Genomic DNA, 15,106 nt, shown 5'->3' with positions numbered 1-15,106 from the left:
CCCTCCATTTTTTCGGCACATACAAATAAAATGGGAGGTCCATTTTATTTTGTCATTTGTCAATTGTAACATATGTGACATGTTACTTGACATATGAAATTGTAATATATTTTTAACATATTAAAAATCAACATACTCATAAAATATGTCATATACAAAATCGACTAGTAATTCGTAATTACTTGTACCAAAATGGTTTATCAAACTATAAATTACAACATCTTGTATTTATAATAAATTATTCTTTCAATTTCAATTTCAAATTGTTTCGTAAACAATAATTTTATCTAAGTAATAAAACAATTCAATTACTTAGACCGTATCTAATTTAATCGAATTATAATAAGACACGTTAATCTTACTCACAAATCATCCGTCAATTTTATGCAATTTAATTAACTCGTACCAGCATACGATTAATTAAATAATCAATTAAGGGTATTTCCCTATAGGTATGACCTAAGGGGATCAACTGATCACCACTGTCGCACGATAGTAATGTCAAACTCTAGTCAGCCAATCATTACCGATATGTGTGGACCAGTTGACTGTAAAAAATTACATCGCACATGTATTCTTAAAATGAGATTTAAACATGTGATCATCATGATCAACAGTTGTGATCGCATTATTGTCGGAGGACACATATTCCAACAGAAGTATCCAAAGAAAGAGTCAACATATCGCCACATGAGTCCCATTTAACCTCAAGATCTTCGAATTGCGCATCCTCACTCTCCTGATCCCAAGACTCATCACAAAAGGGGTAATCTAAGGGGTCTGTCAAGTCTTCCTCATGTGACTCACTGTCTGTAAAATCGTCATAGAGAGGTTCTAGATTGTCGTCAAAGAAGGGGTTATCAACTGAGCATACGGTCTCATCCTCTATGTTTCCCTCAATATCCTTTTCATTCTTTAAAACGGTTTCTATGGTGTCACCCACACCCTCATCCATGTATGGCTGAAATGAAAAAGTGGGTTTAATGCATTCAATAGCAAGCCATTCAAAGAAAGAAAGGACATCTTCAATATTCTTACCACCAAAATCTCCCATACCTATGCGAGTCAATATAGGCTTGGGTTTGTCTCTTCATACCTTTTATGATGGTAAGGCACATAGTAAGCCGTGGAATTTTGGCCTCGTAATTATGGGAACGAATCCAATCATTCCATCTATGCATGTAATCATGGAAGTTCTCATCTTCACTCTGTAGAAACTCGATGGAAAACATTAGAACAGTCTCAAGGAACTGATGTTCCCTGAGACAAAAAACATACTAAACAAAAACAAACAGAAAAATTGTTGCCTCCCCGGCAACGGCGCCAAATTTGATAAGGTTATTTTCAGTCGTTTGCCTTAATCAAAATAAATCCTAGCTTAGTACTACCAAAATAGCTAGCGGTAAGTCAGAGTCGAATCCACAGGGAGGCAGTGATTATCTAGTTTGTTTATATTTATATCCGTCTTAAAGGTAACAAGTTATGGGGTTTTTGATTGGTTTGATTTCTAACAACTAATAGCAAATTAAATAAAGATGATAAACAATATATAATATTAAAGAGTCTAGGGATTCGGGTTCACTAGGCAGTCATCAAAGGGGAGGATTTAATTCATTGATTTAGCAATTTATATTGTTGAAAGTCATAAGATCGGTCGATTCTAATATATCTTTTTAGATCTAACTTAACATGCAATCGCTATTATTAAGTCGGTCTAATTCAATTATCGTGGCCTATACTAGTCTTAACCCGGTCGGTGATAATCCTAGTTTATGCAAGACTAATTAATCAATTCTGATCAGTAATCAACAAATTAGAAGTAATACGATAATTAAACAACAATCAAGAGCAATGTAACAATCAATTCATAATAACCCGTTTTCTAACAACCTAGATCCCCTTTCACCCTAGATGATAAACTTAGCTACTCATGATGATAACAATAACAACAATAATTGATGAAGACATAATCAAAGACAATAAATAAGAACAAAGAAATAATAGCATGAACTGAATTAATAATTAACGAGGAAAGATTAAGAACAATACCTTAGTAATGAAGAACAAGCTTAGATTCGAACAATAATAATGAAACTAAACTAAACTAAAAGTATTTGAGAGAGTTTTTGAGTAACTATGCTAAACCTATGCGAAATAAAGCATAATTAACCTAGGATACGAGTTTAGGTATTTATAATAATACATAACCGACTTAAGAAAAATTGCGGAAAATATGGAAACGGGAAGGTTCCTCGATCGAGCCTAAGTGTACTCGATCGAGTCACCACTTCCTCGATCGAGCCTAGCCTTACTCGATCGAGGCACCAAAGTTCAGGAACCCCAACTCTTGACATTACAAATTTTAATTGATTAGGGTGGTTCCTCGATCGAGCCCAAGGTGTACTTGATCGAGTATGGAGGTTCCTCGATCAATCCCAAGGTGTACTCGATCGAGGAACCAAGTTCCTGCTTCGCGCACTGAATTTCAAACGGCCTCCATTTCTTCGTTACTTGTCAAAAACAATCGATTTTCACGGTGTTGGAAAGCTAAGAAGATAAGCTTTCACCTCCAATTGGAATCACTTGAAAATTAGTTGTAGAACTCGAGATATGGCTCTTCAAAGTAGGTACTAATAATAAGAAGCTATTTTCTTCGTGTTTTCTTCTTAACTTCTCTTCCTTCATTCTTATGGATTCTCGTGCCATGCTTCGTGTATCCCTTCATGCCCACTTTGCGATGCCTATTTCATTATTTTGCTCCTCCAATGCATCATTCCTGCATTAAACATCAAAAAGCGGAAGTATCAACATTCTAACATAAAAGGCATGTAAATGACATAATTTAGCACGAAAACTATATCAAAAGCAATTAAGGGGAGGCATAAATATGTATATAATTATGACTCATCATGTTTTATTTTCGAATTCTTTTTAAGTTTTTCGACGTATAGTTGTACAAAACTGTCGATCAAACGCTGCGATTCCTAAGCATGTTGTAGTCCGATAATCATCGGGTGTTTGTTGGAGACTCAACAGATACTGGGTACCTACAATGCGTTATATGTGGATTATATTATTTGTATGAACGTTAAGTGAAGAAGATAGAGACATAAGTTAGGATTGACACGAGAGATTTGGCGACGTGGAAAACCCAATGTGGGAAACGACCGCGGGAAGGGACGGTACCCTTCCAATGATTGCACTAGCTCTTAATATGAGGACGAATACAAGTAGGGTAGCACGATAATCTAGCTAACGCAATGCCTCATGTTTGTAAGTGTGTATCAATATGAATATATCTCCTCCCTTGTCTTGTATATATATATATGACCTAAACCCTAATAGGGTTTAGGTTGCTTGCGCGGTAAGCAAAGCTGTATCCCGGTCTTGTTGGGCTTCTTCTAGCTGACAGCCCATGATTTGTTGTTCAGAGCCCTGTTCTCCCTATTCTCCCTAAGATCTCCCTGATTGCTTTCAGCTTACGGGCTCATCAATGCCATTAGTTTACTCCACCCAATCTGTATGCTAATCTTAATGATCACACCTCCTTGCCCACCCAATATGTAGAATTTCGCCCAAATAGAGTGAAGCGGAGCTAAATTGATAACATATAACGGCCAAGCACCAAAGAGGAGACTAACACTAAAGGCCTTTGCCAATAAATCAAGTAAAAAGGGCAATGATGAAGACCCCCACGACCCCTCAACGTTCCTCACGGATCTTGAGGCAGTCAAAGAAGAGGAAACCATGCTGGCTCACGATCCAAGGGTCCCAAGCTCAGACCGGGCGTCTCAATGATCAACCCGAGCATTCCGAGCATAAGACGAGCGTCTCTCCCTGCAGATTAAGCATCCAAAAAAACGCAAGACGCGGGGTTCCTCCTGGGACTTGCAAGGCTTTAATCTTCTTTTAAAAGGGTCTAATCGTCATTTAAGCCCTTAGTTAACCTAATCCTTGTACTACTATATATACCCCTCTTGTATTTAGAGGAGATTAAGCCCTCTTAGTGTAGGGAAAGCTTCCTTAGTTTAGATTAAGCTCTCATTAGGAGTAGATTAGAATAGATTAATCTTTAATCTTTCCACAAATTACACATTAATCTTTCCTTAATTATTGTTCAAGATTTATTATTGGGTAATTGAAGATTATTGGGTTATTATTGGAGAATTGACAACTCTTCATCAATCAATCATGTTTTATTCTATTATTCTTTGCTTTCTATTTGATCATCCTAAGTTGGTACAATTTCTCTACTCTTTACTTAATCCTTGTTTATTGTTTTACTCCTTCATCATGTTTAGACTTGTTAATATGATTGACACCCTTGTTAGCATGTTTTCCATGATCATGAATGAGTAGTTTCCTAACTAGGGATTAGTGGGGGATTAGGGGAGTTAATCATGGGGAAGATTTATGCTTAATGAGTTCATATGAAAACTTGCTTATTGTTTTCCAACTTATGCACATGTCATGTTTAATGAAATGCTTGATTGACAACCTAGCATGTTTCTCTTATCCTTTCAACAAGACTTGTAAGCTATAAACCAACTCAAGGCTTGTTAGACCATGCATATAGTTGATTAGGAAGAATTAAGTCGATTGTAGGTGTTGTAAAGTCTTGACCGACTCAGCTCCAGGACCCAAATCTTCCTATGACTCATTTATGTTATATCACCATGAATAGGGAAAACCAAGTCGACTTGTAGGTGTTGTAAAGTCTTGACCGACTCGGCTCCGAGACCTAAGTTTCCCCTAGACATCGTAAGATATACACTAAATTGATTCCCATAATAATAATTGCTTGTATCTATGAGACTCATTTATGCTACCTTACCATGATTCCCTTATGATCCCATGATTCCCTAGTATTGTTTATCATTTGTTTACATCTTTTAATTTATTGATTGCTTTACTTTATTGCTTTCATTAGTTTAGACTCATCAACTTCAAACCCCAACAATTGTGACACTAGCATAAATTGAGATAGATAGACTAAGAACCCAAAGCACACCGTCCCGTGGATCGACCTCGACTTAGCAACTATCTAGTTGTTTTTTGAGAATATAAATGTGTTTGATTGAGTGAACAACGACTCGCTCACCATCAAGTATTCCAATCAGTGACCCCATGATCCTCCATATTTAGATCCCTCAACCACTCGGTCGCGCCATCTCTTAGCGAAAAAGGAAAGAGCACCTGCTTTACCTGATCTTGAGTTACTCCTATAGTCAGTGGAATAGAGCAACAATAATCAGTAAATTTCTCCATAAGATTGGCAGGATCCTCATTAGCTCCTCCCCCAAACAAGTTTCACTCCACCAAATTGATATAAGACGGGCGAATCTCAAAAGTGCCCTTGTTAATAGTAGGGAGCTTGAATCCCTTTTGAATAGAAGCTAAAGTGGGCTCAGAATGACTGGCAAGAGTAAGCATCTTTGTTGAATTTGTTGCAGAAATAGGCTTGTCCTCTTCTAAGTGTTGGAGCTTGTGTCCTCCACAGTTAGTGTGATAACGTATATAAATCTCTTATAGGTTCACAAGGGTATACTTAGTATTTTATCAGTTGATTAACGTTTACTTAATAACAGTTGGTGTAACACCCCCATACTCCAAGTGCCTTACCAGGACCACTCAAGGCATGGAAGTGCTACCATCTCGGTTACCCGAGGCAATGATAATCAAATGACAATGAAGAAACATAATTTAAATAACAAAATAGTTTAAAGTGATTACATGATCAAAACCAAACCAAAACCAAAACTGAAATACAAGATTCTCAGACGGTCTACTACTAAAACTCTCAAAGCTATAAAACATCGTCTGACACAGCGGAAGACTTCTAACTGCCACGTGATGACTCATCCCAGCTATCCCATACGCGTGATATCATACCTGCTCAATAACTGCTCACCACCCCCGAATGGATCACCACGGTTTTTAAAACATAAAACGGGTCGACTAATCACACAATTTATATAACCAACAACACAAGAAACAAGCACTCAAACGGTCACACACACAATCACACCCACTCCAATCAATCTCCGTCACCGACGTCCACCGGACCAGCCCCGCCAGGGGGACCGCAGCCGTTCCCACCTAAGCCCCGCTCATCATACCGAGCGATAACCCTGTCCCATTAATGTGCACATCCCCTCCCGTAGCGGGTTCCACGGAGGGCGAAACTAGGGCGTGAAGCCACTCCCGCAAGTGACTCCACTCAGCCGAGAACGCATCTCGAGAACCAGAGACAAACAATCACAACCATCAAACAGCAATCAATCAACAACCGTCACAATACCAATACGATAATAATCAACAATCACGAAACACCAACAATGCATTATGGGACTAATACTGAGTAGGGAAACCCTACCTGGAAAGCAACACAATCATCGACGATCTAGCAAAATGTCTCAAAACCTTTTCTCTACGAACCCTTCTCCTATACACATAATCATACAATCACTACCACATCAACATAAACATAGAAAACCCCCAATCCCAAAAATTAGGGTTTAACCAACTTTGACGAAATACTATAAAAACGGTACGTAGATCTTACCCTCGACGCAAGGATCACAACGGTATAAAGAAAGGTAAAGTCCGACCTTCCGAGCTCCGGGATTTGCCAACAATGCGATTGATGCGAAGAACGTAGTTTGTTTTCTCTTTTGAAAGCAATTAGGTTATAAAAGTGTTTAAAGAAAAGTGGCGGAAGTAATTATATACTTAATCGCATTATTAACAAAACCTGAGAAATCATCCCCCGTAAACCGGCTACTCGATCGAGTAGCTGAGGTACTCGATCGAGTGCCCCCTTACTCGATCGAGTATCAACGTTACTCGATCGAGTACCCAACAGGTCAGAAACTATTTTAAAAACGCAACTCACTCTTACTCGATAGAGTAAGGCCTACTCGATAGAGTACCCAGACACTCATAAAACCGTAGTATTACAGTCTTCCCTCCTTAAAAAGAACTTCGTCCCACTACTACAAATCCAGGCAACTACAACGCCCCTTTAACAACGATTATTCACGAAAATCACAATAGACGTTGTAGAATGTATGGCGCGAATTTTACTAAAATAAATTACAACGGGTATGGTTATAAAAACCGTTGTTATTAGTTTTAACAACGGGTCACACATGCACAACCGTTGTTAATAATTTGGCGCAAAATTGGCGCAAAGTTAGTGAAAAGTAATCACAACGGTTATTTTTGAAACCCGTTGTTAAAACTTATTTAACAACGGGTGTTTTTTACAACCGTTGTTAAAACATATTTCACAACGGTTGTTGTTTAATAACCGTTGTCAATACCTTCCATACTATAAACCACACAAACAGAAGTCTGCTGCAGCCACAAAACACAACCTTTAATACACAAACACAAACACAACAGACAAACAAACACAAAACACACACTCTCTTTCTCTCTTTCTCTCTTTCTCTCTTTCTCTCTTTCTCATCGTCGCTTTATCTTCTCGCCGTCACTGTTGATTTCATCGTCTATTACGTTTTGTATTTATCAGGTAAATCTCGCCGTCACTGTTAGTTTCATCGTCATTATTTTCTTTTTCTATTTATTTCTTTTGCATGTATGTGTTTTTATCGACCATTATGTTATTTGTTTAAGTATTGTTCGCATAATTAGTTAGTAAAACAATGAAGAAGCAAGATGAAGAAGTAAGATAAACATAATTAATATATATATATATATATATATATATATATATATATATATATATATATATTTATAAATACATAAATTAAAAAAAAATTACATATATAAAAATGCAATTCTTATATTTTCATAGAGGATCTTATTCCGCTCTATCGTATCCGTCCTCTCCTCCTTGGCTATTTGGAGGTTCCGTTCGCCAGATTGCTATATCGTCATATAGCCGCAATCGCTTTTCCGTCAAGCCATCTTCTTTGGCGTGCTTCAATGCGGATCGAGCATCCGCAAGGTAGCTCCTGAAACTTTCCTCAATATGGAGGAACCGGCGGATGAAGTTGTTGTTGTTCTCGATCATGGTAAGAGTCTTAAGGATGAAATCATTCATTTTGTTGGAGTTTTTTGAGTTTGTTTTGAAAGATTAAGTAGAGTTTGTTTTAGCGGTTAGGGTTTGGAGATGAATATATTGAGATAATGGAAATGTTAGTTGAGATAATGCAATGTATTTATACTAAGCAATGTGTGGGTTGAGTTGCTTTTTAATTAATATATATGTTAGGAAGTTGTGCCATAATAATCATCATCATATCTCTCAATAATGCTGCTTCAAATCTTATTACTAACCCTTCTCATTCCATATTATCCGTTCATATGTACAGTGATGTCAGTAATAATGCATGCATCGGAATTCTAACGGGCCGTAATTATGCATGCATCTAGTAATATTTAATTTAATTTTTTTTTTTATTTTTTAAGAACAAACAACAACGGTTATTTACAAACAACCCGTTGTCTTTAGTTATAACAACGGTTTTGTATATTAAAACCCGTTGTTATAACTTTCCCCCCAAAATTGAGTCACACTTTCCACAACGGGTTTTTATACATAAAACCGTTGTTAATAGTTTTAACAACGGTTTCCTTAAGAAAACCAACCGTTGTTAAAACCTTCTACAACGGACGCTTTAACAACGTCCGCTTTTTTATATAACAACGGTTTTTGACCGTTGTTATAGCCTGTATCTGTAGTAGTGTCCCCGAAGTTCAACCCATACATAAAAACAACCATACTAACTCGACCAAGACACAACAACATAGCTAAGAACTCAAGAACTCGACCAAACATAAAACATGAACTCTTAACACCCACTCCACCAACTATGTTTACTTCCCCCACATGACTCACGATATCGTTTCTACCACATATATATCTCTCACGACACCAACTCCATACATAACCAACTACCATCCTCTAACGCTGCTAGCTCCATAATATCATCCACTATCAAATCCAATATCAAGACACTCATAGACATCAAACGGAATGTTACATTCTACCACCCTTAAAAGGAACTTCGTCCTCGAAGTTTACTCACACTCATAACCTCATCCTCCAACTGTCAACACTATAGAACTTATATACATCATCATCCAACTGTCAGCACTATATAAAATATTCTCACACTCCGAAGCATCACACTACTACAAGCACGACCATGACCTTTAACAAAATCAACCACAACACGAATCAATCTTTTATTCGACATCAAGACTCAAACTTCCAAATATATTACCATATGCACACCCATCAAAATCTCTTTTATCGCATCCTACTCCTCTTAAGATAAATGTTACGTCCTCGTAACTCACTAATACTAAATCCTAGCTATATCTTTTCATTATCCTCATCACCACCGCATGTCAAAGATAACCAACTAAAATCTACACACTCGCCATGCTTATATCTAAGGCTCTCTTACTTAAACAACTCTCATACTTCACTTCACTCATCACACCACCTAACCTATACCACAAAATCCTTAGCTTAACCCAAAACTTCACGTGTTCCCTATTACCGCCAAAACGACATAATCCTCTATACCTGTACCTATCTCCACACTCATAACTCATGATCCACAATTATTACATACACTCATACTAGATCCTCAAGTTCTTTTCTTTCATTACCGCAAAACTCATACAAAACTTAACATGACACTAATTCCCAACACCCTACCCTCACTTCTGACAACTGTGTCCCATCAACAGAATGTCAATATACCATGACAACAACGAAAACATATACAACTCTCTTTCATATCATACTCTACCCTCATTCCAAAACTTAACTGGTAAGAAACATCAATAACAAAACAACTGTCTATCTGTACAAACTGAAACTCACATGAAGCAACATCAAACAAAACAACAATTTATGTGTAACTGGTATGTACTTTCGAAACTCGAATCATAATCATCCCGCCTACTCCACCACAACCGGTGACGGCATCACAACACCGCCACCAACAGCCACACCGCAGTGCGAAAATACCCGCATCACAACACTAAATACCGTGCCCGGATTACCACCCGAGGCACCACAACCACATCGATAGACATCACAACTGCATACAATTCCCATAAACACTGACTCAGAATAACTTCTCAGACAAGAAAAAACTTACTCAAATCCATTTTACTAAATCATAACGCAACATATTTTATGAATTAAACAGATAATAACCTCATGAATATCATCCCCTTACCATATCACAGATTGACATGTATCATGAATACATACAAGTATAACCAGTCATGCCAGATCACTCAAATTATTACCTTTTTTAATATCATTCAATTAGATTAGCGTACCCAACATGCATTATAGAACATTCAAATAACAACTTTATGATAATCACATCATACCACGTCTTGTGAGGTCAAAACCTCACACAAACATTTATATATATCACAAACCCGTAATCACATCCAACCAGTCAATCCTGATCACGTAAGTTACCACCTGATAAAAGTTACCTCTCACCCGAGCTTAACTCGTATACACCTCATAACATATTCTCCCATTCGCATATCCATCACCCTCTGCCAAATGTAGCCACACCATTAATACTCAACTACTAACAACCGCCTCATATAACCACATCTTATACTCTTTCATAACCATACTTATCAATCTGGTCCCTACAAAATCAACCTCTTTAGAATTGCTACCTTTCTAATATACCATCACCCTTAACCACTAGTCACAAACCATAACACAACCACTGTCCGGACATCAAACCTCTTACACTCATCTCTAAACATCACATTTTCTTTCCTATCTTTGGTTAACATCCCAAATAACGAACATCAAATCCATCAACAAAATTACCTCAAAATTCTTCCCAATACTATCCCGAACTGTATCGTCATCTAACTCTCCACCAAAATCTCATAGAGTGCAGATACTAAATCAACCTCTTACTCCCTTAATTCCTCGAAACTCATGATTAATCATGTTGTCCTGAAACTTCTGTATACCCATTAACTAATATCCTCATGATAATATCATAAATCTCGACGATTCCTTACTTCTATATCACATAACTCTTGTCAACATTTTTCTCAGCTTACTTTTATCCTTCTTTTCTCTTTACACTCAACAATACCAATTAATAGTTCAACTCCTTATTCCTTCTAGCTAACTCTTTAGTAATCCAGTTACCCTTTAGTTGCTCCAAAACTCAAATTCCATTATTTTCTACCGACATCATCTCACTCTTTCTTACCATGGATCTTCTCTTATTATGCTATCACTCACACTTGCCACTAATCTATCCATAAAATCAACGTTCACTGTCCAAACAATCGCATCTCCTTTGTACATCTCTAGAAATCAAAATTCCTTTCATACCGTTAATTGCCCAAGGAAATCCCACAGTAGTTTCACCTCTTAATAAACCAAATCTCCCAAACTCACTCAGATCACTGTCTACAAATCCACCTCGCGACATGTCTCCACAAAGTTCACTATATACCACTCTTCTCAACCCCTTTAAAACGAACTTTCACTATGTATATTCTTAACCCACACGACTCATAACCATCTCCCTCCATGATTCTTTACACATCTCAAGTTGCCACCATTTGCGTCCCTCATTTCAATCTTTTCATTCTCACGTTCCATAAACTCACATCATCCCTTGCCCACATTCATTTACTTTTACGTTACTCAACACACAAACATATCACTCATCTCATCTCACAAAACATGCTCTATGTCTCAATTAAGCCATAACGATCTTCCTTTTTCTTTTCCCACTATCTACCACAACCACATATAGCTCATCTCCTCCCACCAAACTCATACCCACCATAAGGTGCCACTCACCACCCCATAAGATTGGGTAACTTACGTATCAAGACCAACATATATGTAAAACAATGCATAAAGAAGCAAAATAACAACTTTGAATTAAACATAATATGCAACGAATTCAAAAGATAAGCATATGACCTGAATCATGGGTCACTAGATCGAGTACTGGCCACTCGATCGAGTAAGGGACTTACTCGATCGAGTAGGTGAAGGTCAGAAGCACGTAAAACAAATCACCAGGGCTACTCGATCGAGTAACTAACGTACTCGATCGAGTGCCGCCTACTCGATCGAGTACCAAGGCTACTCGATCGAGTACCCTACGCAATTCTCAGCATTGTCCAGTTTTCGTAAAACAGTCATAACTCACTCATTTCTTGGTCGTTTTGGGCGTGTGACCTATCGTTAGAATCGTAAAACAACAAGCTATCACCTCCAATTGGAATCACATTAAAATCATTTATACATCTCATGTTATAACAGTTTAAAGACGACCTCTTTATTATCGAAAAAACACAACTATTTGATTTTACTTCCAAACAACTTAAACGACAAAAAGGTAAGCAAAACCAACTCAGTACTCATAAAACCAGTATTGCTAATCACATGTTACTACCTTCAAAAGTCATGCAACAACATCCATCATGCACATATATTATTTAACTTATTAATCATGTACTAACCGCATGCCTTAATTTTATGACTTTTCGTAAAACAAAACATACTCATACAATTACAAATCCTATTTCCATGTTACTAACACAACAATATTACAACTCCACTTCGTCATCTAAACATATTCATATTCACAAAATCCATATTCTCATGCAATTGACACTCCATCTTTTCCAATCAGTTCATCTATTTCAACCACATTCTTCATTTACAAGTGCATATGATACCACAGTAGACAATTATATGAACTTATTATCTAACTTTACGCAAACAGAATTATGTAAAATCATATCAAATCCCCTAATCACAAGTTACTAGTATATACACATTATAAACCATTCATCCTGCAACATCATTACCCATCACATATCATCATATTATCTACTTCCCCTTTTCCACCACATCATTTATTTTCTCATGTACTTTTCCAACAATTCCATACATCACTGTAAACCAAATATCATGCAACATGCCTATTCACAACACTTTATCATTTACCACATTCCTCATTCCACCACAAACATACATCCACTAATTCATGCCACACATCACCATATAGGTACACAATTCACAAGATAAATACATAGCGATCCCGACTCATATCCCATGGTGACCGGTTCAAAATTGAAGGGCGAGTTCGCGACTTTAGGACGTCTCCCAAGTCTTTGCATTAGCTCCTACAACTTTTACCCCGGGTTCATTTTAATTTGACTCCCTATATTCATTAGGTTCATTGGTTACAGGTTTCAGGATCGTCGCTCTGATACTATTTTGTAACACCCCCAAACTCCAAGTGCCTTACCAGGACCACACAAGGCATGGAAGTGCTACCATCTCGGTTACCCGAGGCAATGATAATCAAATGACAATGAAGAAACATAATTTAAATAACAAAATAGTTTAAAGTGATTACATGATCAAAACCAAACCAAAACCAAAACTGAAATACAAGATTCTCAGACGGTCGACTGCTAAAACTCTCAAAGCTATAAAACATCGTCGACACAAATGGAAGACTTCTAACCGCCACGTGATGACTCATCCCGGCTATCCCATACGCGTGATATCATACCGCTCAATAATCGCTCACCACCCCGAATGGATCACCACGCTTTTAAAACATAAAACGGGTCAAGACTAATCACACAATTTATATAACCAACAACACAAGAAACAAGCAAACAAACGGTCACACACACAATCACACCCACTCCAATCAATCTCCGTCACCGATCGTCCACCGGACCAGACACGCCGTGGGGGACCGCAGCCGTTCCCACCTAAGCCCCGCTCATCATACCGAGCGATAACCCCGTCCCATTAATGTGCACATCCCCTCCCGTAGCGGGTTCCACGGAGGGCGAAACTAGGGCGTGAAGCCACTCCCGCAAGTGACTCCACTCGGCCGAGAACGCATCTCGAGAACCGAGAGACAAACAATCACAACCATCAAACAAAGAATCAATCAACAACCGTCACAATACCAATACGATAATAATCAACAATCACGAAACACCAACAATGCATTATGGGACTAATACTGAGTAGGGAAACCCTACCTGGAAAGCAACACAATCATCAGACGATCTAGCAGCTGTCTCAAAACCTTTTCTCTACGAACCCTTCTCCTATACACATAATCATACAATCACTACCACATCAACATAAACATAGAAAACCCCCAATCCCAAAAATTAGGGTTTAACCAACTTTGACGAAATACTATAAAAACGGTACGTAGATCTTACCCTCGACGCAAGGATCACAACGGTATAAAGAAAGGTAAAGTCCGACCTTCCGAGCTCCGGGATTTGCCAACAATGCGATTGATGCGAAGAACGTAGTTTGTTTTCTCTTTTGAAAGCAATTAGGTTATAAAAGTGTTTAAAGAAAAGTGGCGGAAGTAATTATATACTTAATCGCATTATTAACAAAACCTGAGAAATCATCCCCCGTAAACCGGCTACTCGATCGAGTAGCTGAGGTACTCGATCGAGTGCCCCCTTACTCGATCGAGTATCAACGTTACTCGATCGAGTACCCAACAGGTCAGAAACTATTTTAAAAACGCAACTCACCCTTACTCGACAGAGTAAGGCCTACTCGATAGAGTACCCAGACACTCATAAAACCGTAGTATTACAGTTGGCTTGCTAGAAGTTTGACGTTATTATCATACTGATGGCGGTGATCAACTGGTCCCTAAAAGTCACACCTAAAGGATGTGTTTGAGAGATGTGATTGTATGAAAATATAATCACATTGATGCCTTATATGACTAAAAGGTTAGTCCATGTATTTGACTAAAAGGTTAGTCAATGTGATGATGAGACGATTATTTAATATAATTAAATAATATTAGCTGAGACGAATTAATTGTTAATTCGTAAATTGAATATAAACTGTTATATTTAATTAATGTATATAATGTTAGCTTAAACGAATTAAGATGTTAATTCTTAATTAAACGTAACCAGTTATATTTAATTATCAAATTATAAATATATTATATTTATAGTTAATGTATATATTATGCGATATTGTCATGATAAAATGTTGACAGACCGGTATTAATAAATCGACTACAAA

This window comes from Silene latifolia, chromosome 3 (assembly GCF_048544455.1).
Source record: "Silene latifolia isolate original U9 population chromosome 3, ASM4854445v1, whole genome shotgun sequence".
Taxonomy (NCBI): Eukaryota; Viridiplantae; Streptophyta; class Magnoliopsida; order Caryophyllales; family Caryophyllaceae; genus Silene; species Silene latifolia.
Note: the sequence above shows the minus strand (reverse complement) of the source record.